The sequence below is a fragment of the Dasypus novemcinctus genome, chromosome X (genome assembly GCF_030445035.2).
Source record: "Dasypus novemcinctus isolate mDasNov1 chromosome X, mDasNov1.1.hap2, whole genome shotgun sequence".
In the NCBI taxonomy this organism is placed as follows: domain Eukaryota; kingdom Metazoa; phylum Chordata; class Mammalia; order Cingulata; family Dasypodidae; genus Dasypus; species Dasypus novemcinctus.
Genome location: NC_080704.1, coordinates 54,702,088 through 54,726,387, shown reverse-complemented (window position 1 = coordinate 54,726,387; position 24,300 = coordinate 54,702,088). Strand labels below are relative to the sequence as shown.

General features: G+C 40.0%; 1 protein-coding gene and 1 pseudogene across 3 annotated transcripts in view; both read right to left on the bottom strand.

The window, feature by feature from the left end:
- JADE3 (jade family PHD finger 3) overlaps positions 1 to 24,300 on the bottom strand; it is a 246,578-nt gene that overhangs the window by 131,279 nt on the left and 90,999 nt on the right. The window lies entirely within an intron of this gene.
- Positions 16,410 to 16,958, bottom strand: LOC101422082 (kelch-like protein 12 pseudogene; annotated as a pseudogene).

Below are 24,300 nucleotides of genomic sequence, written 5' to 3'. Positions count from 1 at the left end.
TATAGAAAATAACAAAGAACAGGAAATATCAGCAGAATGAGTTCATGATGGCAAATCTTTAGATGTCTTTATTATTTTTAATCACAAAACAGTCCTATAAATATCATCAAAACAAGCCATTTCATACATTAGAAAACTGGGACTCAGAAACCTTAAAGTGACATGCTAAGAAACACATGGCCCTAAGAGGGCAGAGCTGGCAAATACATTGGGAATGGGCACTCCTAGTTGACGTCAAGGTCAGGAGGCAGAGTGAAGGGATGATGGTGGGAATTATGCCTTTCTAAGCCCAACCTCCTCGGTTTGGCCTGAGAGGCCCATAGTATTCTGGCTATAGTCTGCCAGGCCTCATCAACTGCTGCTCTCCTGCCTCCCTCAATTCCCCTGTATATGCTATGCTCCATAACGTGATTCCATGAACACATTATCTTGTTTTACACTTCATGCCTTTGCACAGGGCTCTTCCTTCTGCCTTTAATTTCCTCCCTGTTTACCCTTACTGGCCCATTTCCCCCCAATCTAGTCCTACTCATTTATTGAATCTCCTAGATAAAGCTCCCTAGATACCACTCCCCAACAATTATTTACGCCCCTTTACTTTCTATCCATGTAAAAAGCACTTCATTTGCACTGACTGTTCTTTTTACATGGTCAGCCCTGCCACTAGACCACAAACATCTTGAAAGCAGAGATTATGTCACATTCACCCCAGCTCTTGGCACAGTATCCTGCATAAAGTAAATATGCAAAAGAGTAGTAGACGCTGTGGTACCCCAGCCAGATCCCCTTTACCCAGCTAGTGTATTGATTTCCCAGCTACTGTTTATTGGCTGCTACCAGCTTACAGTTGATCCCTTCCCAAGAATCTCAGCCTTGCCAGGGAGATTACACTCTCCCTTGTCTTCCTCCTAGAGGCAGACCATAGCCAATAACTGCTCCACCCGCCACCCGACCCCCCAAAAACAGATTATGGTTAGACTTTCTTAAGACTATAACCTTACTCAGCTCCTTCCCCTTCCCTACCCTGTTTCCCTCCCTTTTAGCTTTCTTTCCAGAACACCCTCAAATCATATACATTTTAAGTCTGCCTTAGGTTCTGCTTCTAGGGATCCCTACTTAAGACAACATGTGTATTTTTTAAATGATATGTTTTAAAAGTTACCTTAAAATAAAATGTTTTCTTAAGGAAAACAATAAGTACATTGCAATCTTGGAGTAACTTCATGATGTGCTTCAATGGTGTACATTTGAGTTTATTAATCAGCTGTTTATTTTCTAGTCCTCAATTTTATAAAGGCATTCTTTTCCTCCTTACATCCCACAGTGAGTATCCCTTTCTTCTGGCAGAAATGAAATGTGCACCATATCACACCTTGCACCCTTGGTAACTGTAATTTTTAAAAAATACACAGATCACAGAAAATGCTACATTAAAAAGCATATAGGGGATTGCCATATGCCCCACTCCACACATTCTCCCACTTTTCCCACATCAACAACTTTCATTAGTGTGGTACATTCAGTGCAATTGATGAACATGTTTTGAAGCACTACTACACAGCATGGATTATAGTTTACACTGTAGTTTACACTCTCTCCTAGTCCATTTGGTAGGTTATGGCAGGATATACAATGTCCTGCATCTGTCCCTGCAATAGCATTCAGTACAACTCCAAGTTCCAATAATGCCTCTATATTATAACTTTTTCCCTCTCCCTGCATTCAGCAACTCCAGTGGCCACTGTCTCCACATCAATGATACAATTTCTTCTATTGCTAGAATCACAGTAAACTCTATAGCAGAAGACCAGTAAATCCACTCTAGTCCATATTTTCTTCCCCAGTCCTGAGGACTCTGGGATGGTGATGCCCACTCCACCTCAACTGAGAGGGGACTTCTATTCCACATGGCTGACGGACAGGACTCTCCTACTTGCAGTTGTAGACTCTCTTGTTTCCTTGGTGTGGTGGTTGTCCATCCTCACCTCCTTGTTAGCGGTCCTGGGTGAGTCCAATGAACTGGAGAGTAGGTGTTGCAATTCTGCTGAGGCTCAGGGCCCAGCTGTCAAATGGACAGCCCAGAGATTAAAATTTCCTGGACATACATCCATCAACCCCAGCGCCAACCACAAGTTCAATAAAAGGGACAGAGTAGGCATGTACAGAGAAGTCACATCTGAATTCAACTCTGTCACACTTGGGAGCACAAACTCCAAAGTAGGGTCCATTGGCAAGGTACCAAACTCCTGAGCCATCTGCCATAACCATAGGACCTGAGTGTCTCTGTAGCCCTCAGGAACTCCACTATTTGGGGTAGTATTTACTTTTTCTATGAGATCCTGCTGAGATGTGTAAAAGTGCCATCCCTCTGATGACCTCCCAACTCATTCTGAAGTCTCTTAGCCATATAAATTCATTTGCCTTTACCATTTCCCCCTTTTGTTCAGTGTCTTTTTCCAGTTGAATCACCAGCAAGTGCTTGTAGTAATCCCTCGGTGCCAGGAGGCTCATCCCCAGGAGTCATATCTCATGCTGGGGGGAAGGTAATGCATTTATGCTGAGTTTGGTTTAGAGAGTGGGCACATTTGAGCAACATGGAGGCTTTTAAGAGATAACTCTCAGGCACCCTGCACCACTAGGCCAAATTGAAATTTCAAGTGCAAAAGGCTCATAAGCCTAGTCATCGGTATCAAGGGCCCATCAATGGATCATCCTTCGTCACTGGTCATTGCCCCTGAACTTTGAGGATTGTTGGTGTTCCATTAGAGAATGCAGCAGAGCTCCCCAGGATGGGACCCAGCACTCCCTCAGTTGCTGCATGAATCTCTACCCACTGTGACAATACCCAATGAACATCCAAACATATCTATATACCCTATATGCATGCCCGAACTCCCTCCCATGCATCCCCCATCAATGACACCCCACACCAATGCTCCTTTCCTGCCATAGTTGAGCCCCTCTGTGATCCAAAATTTCTTCAAAAAATGGAGCCAAATATATTGCCAAATTCAATTAATAGGAAAATGAGATTTTAAAAATTTTTATTTATTTTTAAAAGATACATAGATCACACAAAATGTTACATTAAAAATATGGGAAGTAACTGTAATTTGAAGGTAGTTTTTAGATCTTATTCCTACTACATATCAATCACAATGATCAACAACATGATGATTTATCAGTGACTGTAGAACAGGAAAAATCTAAATGTCTGAAGTAAATGCCTTCTTTGGGTGCTCCCTTTAAGGAGCACCGTCTGGAAGTCAACCCAGCTGTGACTATTTGGGAGGGGAACCTAAATCTGTTTCGTGGTTACTTGATTCCCCATTAATATTTCCAAAGATAAGCAGACAGGCAATAGAAAGAAAACATGAGAGACCCAGACATACCCCCCTCCTTTCCTCTATGCCCACAGACATCCTTCTGCAATGCATGATCAGTGCAAGGAGCCCCCACTCCCCTCTCCACAGGACTACATAGCAGCTTAAAAAATAATCTAAGGTTCTACTTTATTTTATTTTTTTTGAACATTATCTCAGTCTCAAATCCCTTTTTTAAAAAATTTCTCTCCCCTTCCACTCCCCCCCGCCCCACCCCAGCTGTCGGTTCTCTGTGTCCATTTGCTGCGTGTTCTTCTTTTTGTCCGCTTCTGTTGTTGTCAGTGGCACAGGAATCTGAGTTTCTTTTTGTTGCATCATCTTGCTGCATCAACTCTCCGTGTGTATGAGGCACCATTCCTGGGCAGGCTGTACTTTCTTTCGCGCTGGGTGGCTCTTCTTATGGGGCGCACTCCTTGCGCATGGGGCTCCCCTATGCGGGGACACCCCTGTGTGGCACGGCACTCCTTCCATGCATCAGCACTGCACATGGGCCAGCTCCACACGGGTCAAGGAGGCCCGGGGTTTGAACTGCAGACCTCCCATGTGGTAGACGGATGCCCTATCCATTGGGTCAAGTCCGCTTCCCAGGGTCTACTTTAAAATACATCTTTGACCCAAGAATGTCTACTTCAAACATTCATCTCTGAAAAAATCTATTTTGGATGAACTGTATGTATTAATATGTATCAATAAAATTAGTTTAAAAAAAAAAAGAAAGAACCCAAAATATAGAAAATGATTTATAGACATAAATACCCAGTGAAATGCCATAATAAAAACAATAAATAAAATCTAGCTATTGGACAAAAGGGGAATGATTAAAGTACATTAATATTATAGAATAGGTTTCAGTAATTTAAATATGATATGAGATCTTAATAATTTAAGAAAATGTTAAAATGTAAGTGGAAAAAACAGTATAAAATTGGTTTTATAGTGAGATTATGTCTATGAAATAAAATAGAGAAAATAGATGAAGGGTACTGAGGGGATGGATTTCTGGGTGATAACATTCTTTCCCATTATTTAAAATCTCTACATTTTTACTGTACACATATTCTTTTTTTTAGTATCCTTTTTTATTATCTTTTTAAAAGATAGCTAGATCACACAAAAACACATATTCTATTTGAAATAAAGAAAACTTACATTTTAATATTAAAAAAAAAAGATTTCAAAGTACCTACCTCCTACGCCATCCCTAAATGATGCAGAGCTGCACTTGAAGCACTGAAACTACGAACATAGCTGTCACTGTCATTCAAGATGGACATTAATGAGAGCCAGAATAAAACCAGAAAAGCACAATACAATCAATTGGATAGTGAAGTCGCCGTATCATAAAGATAGCCCCCAAACGAAAAACTTTGCAGTATGAAAAAGCCAAAGATCTGAAGTGGTTTTCAACCAAGGGTAATCTGTCCCACTGCACCCGCCTACCTGCACTGGGAACATTAGGCAATATTTGGAGACAAGTTTCGGTTGTCACAACTTGAGAAAGGAGGGCGGGAAGGCTGCTACTGGCATCTAGTGGGTAGGGGCCAGGTATGCTGCTAAACATTCTACAATGTGCAGGATAGTCTACATCTCACAGAATTATCTGGCCCAAAATGTCAACACTGCAAACGTTGAAAAACACTGCTCTAAAAGGATGAAGCAGAAATTGATAGGTCTCAGGAATAATATAGAAATAATCTACTTGAGTTTAGTCAGCTAATCACAGAATTCAGTAACAAAGGTACACTCCCTGAAACCTAAAAGCAATTTTATCAAAAGGAATATAGGATTCTTAGCAATGTTTGGGAACTTGGAGAACTCATCAGCTCAAGAAGTGTAACAGGATGAAAATATAAACAGGTTCAAGAAGGGCTAAGATAAAATCGAAGAGGATAAATCCATGATAGTATCTATAAGTAATGCTTAAGTATGGCTCTCAGAAAAATACCCTTCAGAGCTATTATCAAAGACAGACATTTGAGCTATATAGACTAGACCATCGATCAGACTAGAGCAGCATATTTCTGATATCCTTAAAGGTGAATTTTCACCCATGTGGGCAAAGAACCTCACAAACTATTCCTTAAACAGAAGTCATGAATGCTATAAATATGTTTCTTGAGCTGATGACCTCTGATTTGGGGTAAATACTAACCCTTCTCCACACTGAGACCCATTTGAGTCCACTGTCTAAGCTTTAATTCAAGATTCTTCCCTGTCTACAAACGATTCCATCTATCACTGCCTCAATGTCGTGGAAACAAAACTCTTCCCTTCAAGTCTGTTCACCTCACACATCTTTCATCTCTACCACATTTCAGTAGTCCAGTGACTGAAGCCATATCTATCTAGAGACTGATTCAACAGAAAATAATAAAAAGAACATATCCTATATATTTTACTACCTCTCCTCATTCCCAATGATGCTCTTTTAAAAAAGAAGCAATATCTGAAGTAAGAGTAGATGAACTCTTCTGCACTTTCTAAATGAAGACCACTTTGATATCTCAGCATTTTAAAACTTGTTTTTAAAAATTAAGACATATGGCTCATGAGTTCCCTATGACCACATGAAGGAGGAGTCTGGGACAGTTTACATCTTGCCTTGAGACTTTTTCTAAATCTTTCAAAAAGCATTAAAGAAAAAAGAAAATAAAGAAAAAATATGATTTTACCTAGGTGAGTTCCTGCTGCTGAGACAAATATTTCTGTTAGCCACAGTTACCCCTGTCACTAGGAAGCAAGCCTACCATCTTTAATAGAGGCTTGTTAATGATTTATTTGGGCATTTCAAACCCCCTGAATATAAATCATCTTGCAAGGGAAGGTCAGGTTGGGAAGTTAGTCTAAACCAGAGCAGCAAATTTTCTGTAAAGGATCAGACAGCAAATATTTTTGGCTTTGAGGGCTATATAGTCTCTGTTGCAACTATTCAACTCTGCTATTATGGCATGAAAGCATTCATAGGTAATACATAAATGAACGAGCATGTCTGTGTTCCAAAAAACCTTATTATATTGAAATTTGGATTTCATATAATTTTCACATGTCATGAAATATTATTCTTCCTCTGATTATTTTTCAACCATTTAAAAATATAAAAAACCATTCTTAGCTCATAGGTCATACAAAAACAGGCAGCAGGCTGGATTTGGGTCAGAGGCCACAGTATGCCAACCCCTGGTCTAAACTATAAGAAATCTATTCTTTAAATACTGAAAATCAGAAATATACAACTGAATTATCATTTTCTTAATACCTAGCTCACTCTTTGGTTGATGCAGCCCTCACTAGAATGTTCCACTCTGGCTGGCCTATTTTGTGACATTATCTTGACAGACTTAAATGGTCCCAGCCCTTTCTAAAGAAAAATCTCTTTAATGCCTTTTAAAGAAAATGGGCTAATCCCAGCTTAAAATAAAAAGCCCAAATATTAGCAGAATGGTTTAAAAACATTTATGTATATATATTCAACAATTTCAACTACCCAGATAGTCTTAGCATTCTAAAAATTAAATATATATATACACACACACACACATATACACACAAAGCATAAATCCTTTTAAGATAAAGTATTATTTGCATACAAAAATCCCTTAAGAATAAAATAGATCAGTAAGAATCACTTTTACCGTGAAATACGTAATTCTCTGTATTGAAATTCATTTTTAAAAATAATGATTTCCATTAGATCGTATCTGCTGCTATGAGTTACGTCCACATAGAATTTCTCATGGACATGTAACTCCTAATACATTTACAATAACTTCTACCTGATTTAAAATGATCAGAACTTATTAGGAGGAAAAATAATCCTTATTCCAGGGGTTTTAGTAACAGTAATGGGCACGAAAGCCTCATAAGGTCAAACAAACATAAATAACCCCAAACTTACTCAGCAAGTTCAAATCCATAGGCACACCAATTGTTAATACTGTGCTAACAGACAGCAGGTACTGCACTGGCCACGAGAAAGGAGACAGACAAGGAAAAACAGAGTGAAACCAACCAAGTCCTTTGACTCCCTCAGAGCCAGGGTTATAGGACCAGGTGCACCACATATACTGTCACTATGGCTTGAGTGATCACAGTCTAAAACTAGTAATCGGTGATGTGTGACAAACCAATCCGAGGGGGGTTTCAGAATTAAGCCTAGAACCAATCAAGGAGGGTGTGGCTGTGAAGTGGAGGGGGGTTGCTGTTAAACACTCAACTCAGTCAGAGCAAAGCCTATGGTAAAGGAGTGGTCAGAAATGGAAGGTAACATACAAGAGAAAGAGTCAGTACTGACTTTGAGGACAAGTAAGAATAAGGGAAAATGAAATGGCTACAAATTTCCCTCAGGAGAAATGAATAAGGGCTGGGAGATGGATGCCAAGGGCAGGTTAAACCCTAAGGAAATGCATTTGGCGTCCCTGACACAGGTTTTAAAAAAAAAAAACATTATGCATTGGAATCATCTGGGGAGCTTGTAAAAATCCCAATACCCAAACTGCACCCATTACCAATTAAATCAGAATCTCTCTCTCTTTTAAGAACCAACTTTTGGACTGTTTTTCTCCACTGCTTTTAAACTACATTGATTTCTGCTCTTTTCTTTATTTCTTTCCTTCTGATTGCTTTGGGTTTAATCTGTCCCTTTTCTAGTTTCTTGAGGTGAGAGCTTAGAGTATTGATTTGAGACTTTTCATCTTTTCTAATATAAGCATTTATGTGCTATAAATTTCCCTCTCAGCACTGATGTAGCTGCTTTCCACAAACTGTGATATGCTGTATTTTTCTTTTCATTAAAGTCAGTGTATTTTTAAAATTTCCCTTGGGACTTCCTCTTAGACTCATGGATCAATGCCAAGTGTCTGGGGATTTTCCTGTTGACTTTCTGTTATTGATTTCTTGTCTGATAACATTATGTCGAAAATACCTTTTGTATGGTTTTCATTCTTTTATATTTGTTGATGTTTGTTTAATGACCTGTGATATCATCTATCTTGGTAAATCTTGCATGTGCACTTGAAATCAAAGTATATTATGCTGTTGTGTGGAGCATTCTATAAATGTCAATTTGTGGTGCTGTTTATTTCTTCTAATTCCCTGCTGATTTTCTGTCTACTGGTTCTATTAATTACTGAAAGAAGGGTGCTGAAGTTCCCAACTACAATCATGGATTTGTCTATTTTTCTTTTTGTATATTATCAGGTTTTGCCTCACATACTGGGAAGCTCTGTGATTTGGTGCAAACACATTTAGGACTGCTTTACCTGTTTGGTGGACTGGTCCTTTTATCATTATCTTATCCCTGGTAATTTTCTTTGCTCTGACATCTAAGCTACCTGGTATTAGTATAGCCACTCAAGCTTTCTTTTTTATTGGTGTTTGTGTGGCATATCTTTTTCAGTCCATTTACTTAAAAATACCAATATCACTATATTTAATAGAAATAGGGTAAAATGTTTCTACTCCATCTTGTCTGGAACTGGGAGTTCTCTGTACAATTTTTGCACCTCCTAAGTCTAAAATTATCTCAAAAATGATCTCAAAATAAAAAAATAAACTTTTTAAAAAGAAAATAAATGATAAAAAGGGCATCTTATTCAGGTTCTTAACATATCTGGACAGTACTAAATTGAGAAAGGAAAAAAAAATCAACCTATAGTCTTGTAAAATTTTTACTTACTGCATCCTCCCAGAGCAAGGAAACAAAAAGGTTAAGAAACAGGTAAAACTTATGGGCCTGGGGGATATTTGGGAGGCTTACCCCCTGTGTATGGGCCCATAAGAAGGAAAGTTAGTTAGTAACAAGGATGCATTTATTTTTCTTTAAAAGATAAATATTCCCTATACCTGGGTTTAAAACAGACACAATTGTTCATGAAGTTTTATTTTTGTGGGGGAGGGCATTTTTCCAGTACCTACATTTTCTAGTTATACTGTTTTTTTGGTCACTTGTATTATATATTTTCAAAAGGTTAACAGATAGAATTTAAATTTATCACTTGAGAAGAAAGAAAACTCTAATCACTTAGTTACCCCTTGTTAGCTCTGTAAAAGAAATGACTGAGGAAACTGGAAAGTACTGACTGAAATGTGGCTTTCTCAGAATTAGTTGAGTGCAGTCGTTTATGTTGTTCATGCTCTATTACCTCCAGGGAGCCAGATCTGGGTACAAACAAGTTCCTGAGTCATTTGAGACAAAAGAGCAAAAGACTACCCCTGAATTGTTTTAAATGCTAACTGAAGAAATCACTACAATATTTACCATAAGGACTAGCCAGAAACTGAGTGGAACCTAATTACCTGTTCTTGGCCCTAAAAAAAACAAAATTGTATGTAAACTAAAAGTATCCATATAGGAATATGAAACACAAAAAAAGAAACATATTTTCCTCTTTATCCATTTCTCCTATCATGTCAGTGCTATTTTAATTATTTTAAGTGTTTTCCAAAAATCATAGACAATTAAAAATAAAAACATTTTGAAACAAAGACTCATTGTTGCTGTAAGGAGAGTTGACCACCTTCTCAAAAACATCTGTGAGCCCAAACATGACTGACTGTTCGAAGTTATGAAATTCTCCTGTACCCTAAGCTTCAAAATTTTCTTATCTGAGAATCTGAAATTTAATTTCATCCTCCAAGATCAAAGGCAAATAAGTTGACTTGGCCCAGTGATTCAAGGAATCTGTGAAGAGGTGCCAGGCAAGGCAGGTCCACAGAATAACTCATTAGTTTATAATATTTAAAGCAATTTTGGGCAAACTTTTGGGAATTAAATGCAGGCTAAAACTCCTTAAGACACTCACCAATACATCTTTTTACACAGTTGACTAGCAAATATCTAACCTCTAACTGACCACTCTAGGGATAGGGAACTTACTATCTAAAAGGCAATCCCTTCCAATTTCTGGAGAGTTTCAAACAAGGAAATAATTTTCTATGAACAGAAAAAATATCTGACTCCTTTTAACTTCTTGGTTCTGCCTCTATACTGGATTTGTACTTGTAGCAGGTTCAAATATTTCCTTATCTTTATCCCCAAACCATCTTGACCCTACTTCATTTATCTCTAGCTAATATCCAATTTCTCTCTTTCCCTTCTACAAACTCTTCAAAAGTAGTCTATATTCTAAAGAAGTTGTGGCACGAATGAACACCAATGTTCGAAGCAGCATTATTCACAATTGCCACAAGATGGAAACAACCCAGGTGTTCATCATCCAATGAATGGATAAACAAACTGTAGTGTACACAAATGATGGAATAGTATGTAGCTGTAAGAAGAAATGAAGTTGTAAAGCATATGACAACATGGATGAGCCTGGAGGAAATTATGTTGAGTGTAGCAAGTCAGACACAAAAGGACAAATACTGTATGATTGTGCTATTATGAACTAAATATATTGTGTAAACTCATGGAATTAATAACTAGAATATAGGTCACCAGAAAATAGAATGAGATTAGAGAATGGAAAGCTGAGGGTTAACTTGGGCAGAATTGGTAAAAAGATTGTTTGTAAATCTTTGGAAATGAATACAAATAGTGAAAGCACATCATGATGTTTGTAACTAGCAGTGCTATTTTATGGGTACAACCGTGGTTGAAAGGGAGTCTAAGGCCATGTATATTCCTAGAAAGAAAGTTAAAAAATGTAACATGGTATCGTACAGCATAGTGAAACCTCATGTGAAATATGAATGTGGGTAATATTGCATACATAAGACTTGTTCTTTGAAACTGAACAAATGTATGTTATTGTTACAAGATGTTAATATCAGGCCAAAAAACCCTACATTATGCTAAATGAAAGAAACCTGAAACAAAGCACTACATATTGTATGATTCCATTTATATAAAATGTAAATATAAATCAATTTATAAAGATGAAATTAGATTAATGGTTATGTAGGGCTGGAGATGGATAGAGGGATCGAGAGGTGTCTGCTAAGGGGTATAGATTTTTTCTTTTTGGACTAATGAAATTGTTCTAAAATTTTTGGGGTGATGAATGCATAACACTGTGATTATGCTAAAAGCCATTAATTGCACACTTTGGATGGAGTGTATGGTATATGAATATATATCTCAATAAAACTTTTTTTAGATGGATGGTCCAACGATGAGTCCTTGATACTGATGGCTCCGATTATGAGCCTGTGTGCTTGAAATATGAAGAAGGCCTAGAGCTTCAGGGTGCCTAAGAGTTACCTCCCGACAGCCTCCACATTGCTCAAATGTGGCCACTCTCTAAGCCAAATTCAGCATGCAGAAGAATTGCCTTCCCCCCAGCGTGGGACATGACTCCCAGGGATGAGCCTCCCTGGTGCCAAGGGATTACTACCAAGCACCAGATGAAGATGTAACTAGAAAAAGACCTTGAATAAAGAGGTCAACTCAGACCGGTAGAATACCTCAGTCTACATGTAATATCAGGTGTAAAAAACTGCTTTTTGACTTTGGATAAAAGGGGGAAATGGCAAGGACAAATGAGTCTATACGGCTATGAGTTTCCAAAAAAGAATCGAGAGGTCATCAGAGGGGTGATGCTTATGCACGCCTAAGCAGGGTATCAGAGACAGCCAGGTAGATGGAAACCCATGTGCTGGTTCTCCTGAGGGCTGCAGAGACCCACAGGTTATATGGTCATGGCAGATGGCTCTGGAGTTCAGGGCCATGTCAGTTGGCCCTACTTTGGAGTTTGTGTTCCTGAGTGTGATGGAGTTGGACTCAGATATGACCCTTCCACACATGCCTCTTCTGTTACTTTTACCAGACTTGTGGTTGGCGCTGGGGTTGGTGTATACTCAGAAGACCCGAATCTTTGAACTGTCCATGTGATGGCCAGGTCCTGGGCCTCAGCAGACTTGCAGCTCCTACCATCTGGTTTCTTGGGCTTACCCTGGCCAGCTGACAGGGAGGTGAAGAGGGCCAACCACCACACCAGGAAGCCAAGAGTGCCTAGAGCTGCAAGGAGGAGAATTGCATTCATCATCCATGTGGAATCTAAGCTCCGTCTTGATGTAGAGGATGACTGGACATAACCATCCCAGGGTCCACAGGATGAAGGAATAGAGTATGGATTAGAGTGGACTTCCTGGTGTTCTGCTGGGGAACTATTGTGATTAATAAGGGAAGAAATTTTAGTAGTGATGTGGAGAGGGTGGCCACGGCGGCTGCTGATGGTAGGGAGATGGAAGAAGAGATATGATGTGGGGGCATTTTCAGGATTTGGAGTTGACCTAGGTGGACTGGGGGAGAGTGTGGACTACAGTGTGGACCACTGTCCATGTAGTGCAGCAGTGCTTCAGAATATATTCGCCAGGTGCACTGAATGTTCCGCAATGATGGAAGAGGTTGTTGATGTGGGAGGGCTGAGGTGGGTGCGGTGGGGGGTATATGGGGACCTCATATTTTTTGAATGTAATATTTAAAAGAAAATAAAGAATAATAATAAAAGTAGTCTATACTGTGTCTCCCCTTCCTTACTCACAGCCACTCCTCAACTGGCTTCCACCACAGCACTTTGGATGGAGTGTATGGTATATGAATGTCTCAATAAAACTTTTTTTAAAAAAGTAGCCTACACTGTGTCTCCCCTTCCTTACTCTCAGTCACTCCTCAACTGGCTTCCACCACACCAGAATTCTTGAAAAGATCACTAGAGTTTGCATACTTCCCAATTCTCATCTCTAACATCAGCATCCTTAGAGATGCATTTGACAGGCTGATAACTCCCACTGTCCTCTTGAAACAATTCTCTTAGATGTTAAAGGCTTTTCCCAGGTCCTCTCTGATGCTCTTTATCCTTTTCTTTTCTAACCATCTTGTAAGTGCTGGTGGTTCCCCAACGTGTCCTACTACACCATCCAAATGCTTATGACTTCCAGAACATGGTCTCCAGTCCAGAGCTTTTCCAAGAGCTTGGGACTCAATATATAAATAAACAGAAAGCAAAAATCCTGCCAACTAGAAATGTTGGAGGATGTTGAACACCAAGATAAACATCTATTCTTTTCCACCTCTCTTCTTCTCTTCTATTAGTTCTCTGTTGGTACCTTCTGTTATGCAGTCACAAAATCTGTAAAAATCTCTCTACTCGTTTCTTTCTCTTATCCTGGGACATCCAATCAGTCATCAAATCCTGCCAACTTAACCTCTGGAATAATCTTCTAAATTAATGTTTCTTTCCCACCTCAGCCATCATTTTCCTAGTTTAGGACCTAACTATCTTCTTCAACTCAGCATACAACAGCAACTTCCTAATTGGTCTTAAGACTCCGAATCTCGTTGCCCTCAAATTCACCCTCTACCCAGCTACCAGAGATCTATCTGAACCATAACTGTGTCCTTTCATGACAAAGAGACTTCAATGCTTGACCTTTGCTCCTAGGATCTTTATCAAGGTTTTCATCAAGGCCAACAAGGTCCTCCACAACAGGGCCTCAACTAACTCTGCAGCTTAATCCCCCACTTGCTCTGAATTGCTTTTATGCTAACACTGAACTTCCGTAGTTCTCAGCATCCACATGCTGTTTTTCACCCCTATATTTTATATAATCATACTATCCTATCCCTTCTGCCTAGAAGGCCCTCTTTTCACTTCCTCACTTTAAAGATAAAGAAACTCATCCTTATAAGGCTCAGTGAACATGTTAGCTCCTCTAGGAAGCCTTCCTTGTCTGACTTACCCACACCCTGATAATCCCAACCAATGGTATCTATACCTATCTACAACTAGAATATGAATTCCTGTCAGGTATGGGCTGGATATATATATTTTTTGAGATAGGTGGTTCTTACTTTTTCTTAAATACAAAGGAAATTAACTCTGTAGATAAATATAACTTGGGGAAAGGGGAAAAATTGAATTTCAGAGCAAATAGAATGTGCATCCTCATTTAGATCATCACATTCCCATACTCTCAATACCCAAAAAGCAAGAATTTCACTCCATAACACAGAGGAGCCTTGATGATAACTCAGAAATGGTGATAGTAGAAATACTGGAATTGAATGGTCTATGCCTTTGAATGGTCTACGCTGGGAAGAATAAAATCCAGTGAAAGCACAGGTCAAGAAAACTTATCAGAGGAAAAGGACTAAATGTACCAAACACAGCAGTAGAAACCACTCCTTAGCAGAGGTGTGCCCTTCAAAGAATGGGATAGTAATCAGGTAGCTGAAATACTAGGCTGCTGTTACCCCGCTCCATCCCAAAATAAATAGTGTGGGAGTATAGTAGTAGTTGATTCAACAAAAAAAAGGCTGTCTCTCACCCATTCAAGGCAAACGTTGCTGTGGCTAGATGAGGCCTGGCAGGGAGTAAGACTATTGTAAAATCAGAAGTACTTCTAGGGAAACGGACTTTGGCCCAGTGGTTAGGGCGTCCGTCTACCATATGGGAGGTCCGCGGTTCAAACCCCGGGCCTCCTTGACCCGTGTGGAGCTGGCCATGCGCAGTGCTGATGCGCGGGAGTGCCGTGCCACGCAAGGGTGTCCCCCGCGTGGGGGAGCCCCACGCGCAAGGAGTGCACCCGTGAGGAAAGCCGCCCAGAGTGAAAAGAAAGTGCAGCCTGCCCAGGAATGGCGCCACCCACACTTCCTGTGCCGCTGATTGTCATCAGTGGACAAAGAAACAAAAGCAGACAAAGAAACAAGACGCAGCAAATAGACACCAAGAACAGACAAACGGGGGGGGGGGGGGGATTAAATAAATAAATAAATCTTAAAAAAAAAAGTTTGTTTAAAAAAAAAAAAAGAAGTACTTCTAGTTTATTCCCAAACATACTGAAACCTCACATTTTTGCCATTTCCCTTCACCCCAACATCTGTTCACTCTGTTATTCTTTCGAACAGTCTCCAGTGATAAGAAACACAACATTCTACTTTAGAAAGACCTTGAGGAAATAAAAAGATCCTTCAAATAACACACCTATCTCAGTCTTCCAGGCTATACTTCAGTGGTTTCTAGGTTCATTCACATTCCCTCAAATTCAGTTTAGTTTACTTACTCTCTCTATTCTCTGTGCAATTGTCAGATGAATCTCCCTCCAATGACCTCCAAGGTTCTGAAAGGCTCTATTTTTCCCTCCAGAATGGAACTGTATTGTCCCTAGCTACCTGTATACCTGTAGAACAGAAAAGGTATTTGTTCCTGGGAAAAAAGACAGGTTTTTTCAAGCTTACTCAAGATGGTATCCTTCCAACCACTTAGGCTGAATACTGCGCGCATCTGATAGGCCATACCCACTTTAGTTCTCTGCAGTATATGAGGCACACACACTATATATGTATGTATCCCAAGCACATGGTAAGTTCGAAATGACAAGACAAAGTGTTCCCCATGGAAGAGGGATGGTCTTGGTCTCTTACATCCATTCAATGTGTATTCTCTTTCCCTGGGTTACCCACCCTTCTCAGGGACAACTATCAACACGAGGGAAAATAAGTACAATCATCAATGCACTGGTACTTATAATTACCCTGTGCACACAGTTAAGAAACAGACATTCTGGAAAGGATCCTTGATTCTCCCCCAAATTGTCCCTTGAACTTGTCACTAGCTTTGGATGGCACCTCAACAATGGTCACTTCTCTCAGAGAACACACACACTGGCATCACAGGTTCCTGGGGACGTCACTATTTCCCAGCTGTTGATGATAGGGTCAAAGCATTCAGTACTAATCAGCAGAGAATTCCCACCACATCCTGCAATTGCACAGCATCTCCCCCGAAGCACTGTGGTCCCTAAATAGCATTGTGGAGTGGTCATACTAGTGACAGTTGTCCAGGAATCTGCGTAAATGTTGTATGCTTCAACTGAAGAAAAGTGGGCTATACCATCAAATCCCCCATCACATAAATATGGTCATTTAGCAGGGCTACTTCCACACCAGAGCACTTGGTGGCCACTAGTGTAACATTACATCCACTGATGTAATGTGTAATGTACTGGATGGGGATCATACTTCTCAACTGAATTGGTGTGGGTGTGATATATTTATTAAATAATATACAGTATAGTGTGGACTTAGTAAGGGGTCCATGGAACAAAAAAGGTTAAGAATCCCTGACTTAGAAGAATGAATTCTTCATGCACCACTTTAGGAAAATGCTTCTGGCTTACATCAGGTCAACAAAACTGTGAGTTTCGGCAAAATCCCTGATACCCAGGCAATTAGAAGGGTCCAAATGACTTTCTAAGAACTCACAGCAGGCTTGCTTTCTACCTTTCAGGTGAGGCAGACAGGCTGCAGGAAGCAGTTTGTGTACATTCTCCACCATCACATGTACTATTTCTGTGTACACAAAGTCCAACAGGATTTCCATGGTACAGGCAGTTAAACCTTGGATAGCAACATAAGGTTTCCCCTTTTCTGAAAGCTCACTAGTGAACATCACACTGAAGTAAATGCTACAGGCAGCCAGCACAATCTGGTGGGTGGGGAGGACTTTCTACTCTACTCTCAATGTCACATCACAGAGTGTATTTGCTCTTCCTGAGGGAGTTCATCGAATTGAAGACGGATTTAGCATGAGTATTTGTCATTATGTCTTTGGGGGCCATAATGCCTCCCATCAAGCAATATAGAGGAAGAGGAAAAGGAATCCTTGGATCCCGCAACTCCGCTCTCAGGCCCACCTAGCCAAGCCAGGCCCATCCCCTTCCCGACCCTGGAGGCTCTGGGTATTTTTAAAAAATGGATGCTATTCTTTCTTTATCTCTTTGAGAATTTTAAACTTTAAAGTCATTTTAAAAATATTCTCATTGGGAGTGAATTTATTTCCCGACTGCTATTTTGGATGATTGTGCTCACTAATTTGAAAATTTATTTTGCAGGCAAACTGTGGAGAAATGTGTTACTTCTCTTTCTCTTTACCCTCTTCACTGAGAATTTTGTTGTTGCTTCCTCCTAGGACTATCAGTCCCATCACACTAATAGTGAGAAAAGTAGAGATTTACACAGTGAGCCACAAATACATTTTTCCCTGGCCCTGGGTCTCTCTCTCTGCTCTCCTGTCAGAGCAGAAAAGTAACATTTTTTCCTGCCTCTGCTCATGGCCACACCTGTTTTCACACAGTGACACTATCATTTCCTTCATACAGGGTGTTCTGATCCCTATTATCCACAGAAATACAATTCCCAGCATCTCTACCTTTTTTTGGGGAACTAGAGCATAGCATTATCAGTAACTAGAGACCAACATGACTAATAACCCCACTTATGCTTGATCTGTTTCTGGCACAGAGATTTAACTTTTCTTGATCATAGAGATGTCTTTCTCATTTTAAAAAATCATCTATCATTGTTTTGTTTAGAAAGAAGACATGAGTTTAAAGTATTAAATCAGAGACATCTTAAACAGAAACTCTTAGGTTTAAATTTTACAAGTACTACACAATCATTTAGATCAGGGGTTAGCAAACTATGACTCATAGGCCAAATCTAGACTAGTCCCTGTTGATGTACTACCCGAGAGCTAAGAATGGTTTTCATATTTTTAAGATTTCTTCCGTTCTTTCTTTCTCTCCCCACCCCCAGTTGTCTGCTCTCTGTGTCCATTCGCTGTGTGTTCTTCTGTGACCGCTTCTATCCTTATCAGCGGCACCAGATATCTGTGTTTCTTTTTGTTGCGTTATCTTGTTGTGTCAGCTCTTCGTGTGTGCAGCGCCATTCTTGGGCAGGCTGCACTTTCTTTCCCACTGGGCGGCTCTCCTTACGGGGCGCACTCCTTGCACGTGGGGCTCCCCTACGTGGGGGACACCCCTGCGTGGGACGGCACTCCTTGTGTGCATCAGCACTGCACATGGGCCAGCTCCACAGGGGTCAAAGAGGCCTGGGGTTTGAACTGCGGACCTCCCATGTGGTAGGCGGATGCCCTATTCATTGGGCTAAGTCCGCTTCCCTCATATTTTTAAATGGTTGGAAAAAATCAAAAGAATATTTTGTGACATTGTGAAATTATCTGAAATTCAAATTTTAGTGTCCATAGATTAAGTTTTATTGGGACACAGTCATACCCATTCATTTATGGTGTTCCATTTATCTACTGCTGTGTAACAAACCAATGTAAAACTTAGTGACATAAAACAACCACCATTTTATTACCTCATGAATTCTGAGGGTCAGGAATTCAGATAAAGCATGAGAGGATGGCTTTATTTCTAGTCTACAATGTCTGGGACCTCAGCTGGAAGACTCAAACAGGTAAAATCATCTGGAGACTTCTTCACTTCTTCAGTCATCTGTAACCTTGGCAGGGAAGGCTGGGCTTAGTGGAAACTGTCTGGGGCTTAGTGGAGATAGTCTCTGGAGTGGCTATATGGAGTTGCTCCAGCATGGGCAGATGGCCTCAGGGAAGTTAAGCTTCTTACGTGGCAGTTCAGGGGTCCCAGCATGAATGTTAAAACGACCAAGGCAGAAGCCATTTACTTTCATGTCTTAACCTCAGATGTTCCATACTCTGTTGTATGTGTCTATTGCTTGAAGCAGTCACAAGCCCACTTGGATTTAAGTGGAAGGGGACACAGACCCTGCCTTCAGATTGGAAGAGTATCAAAGAATTTTAACTCCCATTTATGGACTTTACATCATTTAGCAGGCATCAGATTATCCAAGTCCCCAAAAATTAAGCTTCAAAATAGAACTGTCAGGACTTGGAGTTATCCTGGGTGGTACTGCAGGGACAGTTGCTGGACATTGTATGTCCTGCCATGGCCCACTCGGTGGACTGGGAGAGAGTGTAAACTACAATGCAAACCACTATCCATGTGGTGCAGCAGTGCTCCAAAATGTATTCACCAAATGTAATGAATGTGCCACGATGATGAAAGAGGTTGTTGATGTGGGAGGAGTGGGGTGAGGGGGGTGGGGGTATACGGGGACCTCATATTTTTTTAATGTAACATTTACAAAAAACAATAAAGAAGGAAAAAAAGAGAAACCGTCAGGAATTGATTTTTTAAATTGCACCAAAAATTGTAAAACACTATATAATTAAAAATTTTGTAAACATAATTAAAGATAAATAACAAATTTAAAACTTAAAAAAAAAAAGAACTGTCATTGGAGCCCTGCCATGTGAACAATTTTAATACTTTCATAATGGCCCCATTCTCCAATCTTTTCTGTCTCCATTCCCTTTCAAGATGACCTGCTCAGGGTAACAGAATGCAGCAGGGGTAATGGTGTGCCAGTTCTGAGCCTAGGCTTCAAGAGGCCATGAAGCTTCTACTCACTTCTGGATATCTGCCCAGCTGCCATGAGAACAAGCCTGGGCTAGCCTGCGGTAGGATTAGAATACATAGCCCAATGCTTCTTCCCCCAACCACTGCCCCAGCTGACAGTCAGTCAACCCCAGAAACAGAGCTCCCTGCTGACCTATAGTTGACCATATGCATAAAGGAGGCCAGCTGAGAACAGCAGTAAATGCTCAGCTGAAAGCTCAAATGGTCAACACAAATAATAATGACCTAAATACATGATTACTATCTTAAGTCATTAACTTTTGAAGTGGTTTGTTACATATCACGTTAACTGACAGAATTTAAAAGGCAGTTTTTAATGATTAACTATAGAATGGGAATTTCATCACACACCTCAGTCCTACTACACTGAATCACTCTTTAGACACTTAATTAATACTCTGATAAAAGGGCCCTATTGGTAGGCTCCACTGTGGAAGGCACTTTACCCAATTCCAAGATCACAGAGGTGTCAAACACATGACCCAAAAGAGGCAATCTCTAATAAGTCATACAAAAAACAATAGTCACTCCATCTACAAGTCTTTCACCTTACTGATGCCTAATCTATTAGGCACCTTCCCAGACCAAAGTTTAGTGGCACTGCAATCAGCAGTTAACTAGTTAACTGGAATGTCAGAGTAACACATCCCAGCAACTCAATCCTTCACCCAAAGGGTTTTAAGTTCTTTAAGGAGAATTTAGTATAGCTATTAGAATTGCTATTATTTTTAGTCATAATCCTCATCCTCTTTATTATATGCACTAGTGTTACCCTTCAGTATACTCCACGAAAAGAAGAGCAGATACCAATTCAAAAGGTTAATTTTACTTATGTAATTATAAAGTAATTTTTTTTAAAAAAAACAAATATTTCAGAACTTACACATCCAATTACAGTCTCACCTCCAAGGGACCCCCTGGGGCAGCAAATGTTTATTCCAACAATGCAATTTTCTCAAAAATACTTAACGGCATTTTTTGTTTGGATTTGCCTTCTGATTCTCTGACATATTTCTTTGACAAAGGTCAATGGAGGCAAAATTTTTCCTTTGAGGGTGAATTTTTGGAAACAATCAAATGTTACTGAAAGCCCATTCAAGTGAACATGCAATCGAGGTGTGTAAAACCAGTTTTAGTCAGAAACAAACTGGGAAAATAAATTGCAAGGCTGATTATAATTCCAATCCAGCTGTCATTAGCTGGCAGATTAAAATTCTAAAAGCACAAAAACCTTCAATGGTTCCCTACTGCTCGCAGCACAAATTTAAAAACTCCTAGGCCCAATATCTGAGGCACTCCACAATGTGGCCAGGGCTCACCTTTCCAGTCTGATTCTCCCTGAAGTTTCTTCTCCAGTGAAGCTGATTCCCTCACCATTCCCTACTCACATGCCCAGGTGCTTTTCTGCATCTCTGCATCTGCTCACATCCCTCCCTGGACTGCCCTCTATGTCCTCATCATTGGTGTCAGTACCTTATACTAAGCACAATACTGTACATGACTCAAATAAATACTTATTGAATGAATGATGTGAATAATTCCCCAGGTGGCTTTTTAAATGGCTCTGAATATAATTCCAAAAAGCAATCTGAGAAAGGGAGTAGGCAGCTAGTTTCTAACGTCCATTTTGAGGATGAAGTTTTGAAATGTTAGAAAAGAAATTACTTGGCGTCATGCCTAATGACTGTCTAAGAAGGTTTAGTGAATCAGGTACTCAGCTAGAAATGAACTAAAAATCCCAAATTACTCTGGAATACAATGCCATTGTATTTAAGGCAATAGGCCATAGTTTTGGGGTTCCTTTGGGATGCTCTCCCAAGAATATTCAAGTTATTTTACTTTGATGAGAGGGATATGCCACAAATTATTATTAAGAATACTCTCCAAGAATTTGAGATCTTTTCCATTCTGCTGAAACCTAGCCCAATACAATTATAAGCTGAGACTATTTTCAAAGCATTTTTATGGTGAAATTAGTTTATATTGTTGAATTATAAAAATTGCCATTTTTGTATGTCAAAATGTTCAAATATTAGCAATTTCACATGGTTCCATCTAATTCTGCAGTATTTTGCTCACTAACAAAAAATTTAAAAGGCTCCTTCCTTTGTTTTTCTCCTTTTGTTTCCAAAGGCTTCACACACTCTAGAAAACTTTAATTTGCATGAATTTTTGAGGACTTATAACAAAGAAAGAAAGAAATACACAGAGCCTCACCTAAAAGCACATTTTTTTCTTAGTTCAAAACACCTAGTTCCCTTTAGGAGTTGTATTCCACTTACCAGACTCAAGGTAATTGGCTTGTGAGTCCCCAGTGGGGTATTAGGTCTCTCCATCTACATCTCGAATTTCTAGGTCAGATTTGTGCAGCCTCTTCCTGTGTTCCATTTGCACACTGCAAATAGGCCATCACACCCAGGATTCCCGAGTGTTGTTTAATGCAAGAAAAGGTCGTTGACAAAAAGGCATTCTGATCATTACTATCAGAATGAATGGGGGGGGGGGAACGACTTGATTTTATTCCCATTTTTTCTGCTTTTCCTGTCCCACAGTCAGAGCCAGATGGCTAGACTATCATCTCTGGGTCCCTTGTCAGTCAGAGCAGGAGAAGCCTGACAGGCAGCATTCTTAGCCCTACATGTGTGACCAGAGTAATGAGGCAGTTCCCCTCCATTTTCCTGGGCAACTACAACAAGGCCCTGTGAGGAGGCACAGGTGCTGTGACTAACTGGCATACTCCCAGGCCACAGTCAACGCCACATGCTCAGAACAGAGGTTCAGTTTTAATCCTTTTGAGACGCCATTTCAGGGCTCAGCCAATACACAGACACGTAGTCAATGGTAATGCTTTTGTGAGCACATGTGGGTCTTGAACTTGTGAATTTTCTGCACTAAAATTTTTAGAATTACCCAAGACAAATATAAATACAAGCTTTCTTTATGATAAATATTATTTCACGAGAAACACTCCATACATAATTTCAGCTTCAATGATCAGAAGATCCTGTGCTTTCAAACTTACTGTTAGAAATGCAAACCAGGGACAGCAAAACGCCATCATCCCACCTCTGTTCCCTCTGTACAGGATGTTTTTCTCCTTCAGAGGTTTTTTTACAAGAACTTTCATCCAGTGTGATTTAAATAATCAGTTTTCTCTATTTCCCAAGAAGATTACTGTATATTCCAATTAAGTTTTCCCTTAGGAAACATCACCCCAGACACGTAAAGAACGACAAAACAATGGTTGCAGATTGTGGGAATAGGAATATTTTACTTTTACCCACAAAAAAACTATAGAAATAAAAACACTAAACTAATATGCAGTGATTTGAAACATCAGCAATTCACAGGACACTGGGAAAGAGTTCTTTGCCCACTTACTGTATGTATTTCCCAGGTTCTGAATTCGTAACTGTACATTGCTACTTTGACAGATGACAGTATCAAGATTACTAAAAACAAGTTCAGAGAGTTCTGCTGCAGATGAGATAAATGATGCTTGTTTTCTGCATGATCTTAGAAGTAAAGCCAAGAAGGAACTGAGTCTTACATGTTCACTTTTAGAGGGCCCATTAAAGCTCAGGTTTACTGAAGGAACTCAGGTTGGCATTTGGGAAATCTGAGTGTCAGGCCAATTTTCTATACCATTACCATAGTACTTTTATTATAGTAGCTTTGTATTTTTTTTTTTTTGGTATAATCACATATTTTTTTTCTTCATTTTCTCTTAAAAAAAAATGAGGTCCCCATATACCCTCCCCACACACACACACCCCTACCCCTCCCACATCAGCAACCTCTTCCATCATTGCGGAACATCCACTGCACCTGGCGAATACATTCTGGAGCACCGCTGCAGCACATGGACAGTGGTCCACACTGTAGTCCACACTCTCCCCCAGTCCACCCAGTGGGCCAAGGCAGGACACACAATGTCCAGCATCCATCCCTGCAGCACCACCTAGGACAACTCCAAATCCTGAAAATGATAAGCTGGATGGAGGTGTATTGTTTTAATCTGGTAAACTCCCCTCACAAATTTTCCTGAAGATTCTTAGGCATTTATTCTTTACAAAATGCAACTCTGATCATAATACTTGTTAGTGTAAAGCTCTTCCATTGCTCCCCAGTGCTCACAGACTTCCTTCTGTGGAGAGGACTATAAGCCCCTGAAAGACTGTAGTTTAGGAGAGCAGAGTGTACAAGTTTAGGGCCAAAGTCAACTTCTCAAAAGAGTCAGTGCCACTGCCAGAGAGTCTCTCTCTCTGCCCTGGTTCCTTGTCAGGCTCACTTTCTCCTCTAAATAAGCTTTGATCAAGTAATTAACAATAGTTTTGCAAGGGTGCCATGTTGGGGTTCCCCAAGATCATCCCCAGATTCAACAATTCACTAGGAGGACTCACAGGACTCAGCAAACAGTCATACTCATGGATATGACTTATCACAGTGAAAGAATACAAAGCAAAATCAGCAAAGGGAAAAGGTACTTGGGGGGAAGTTCAGAGGAAACCAGGAACAAGCTTCCAAGAGTCCTTTCCCAGTGGAGTCACAAAGGGCATGCTTAATTCCCTCAGCAACGAGCTATAACAAGAAGTGTGAAATGTTGTCTACTAGGGAAGCTCATTAGTGACTCAGTGCCCAAGGATTTTATTGAAGACTGGTTATGTAGGTA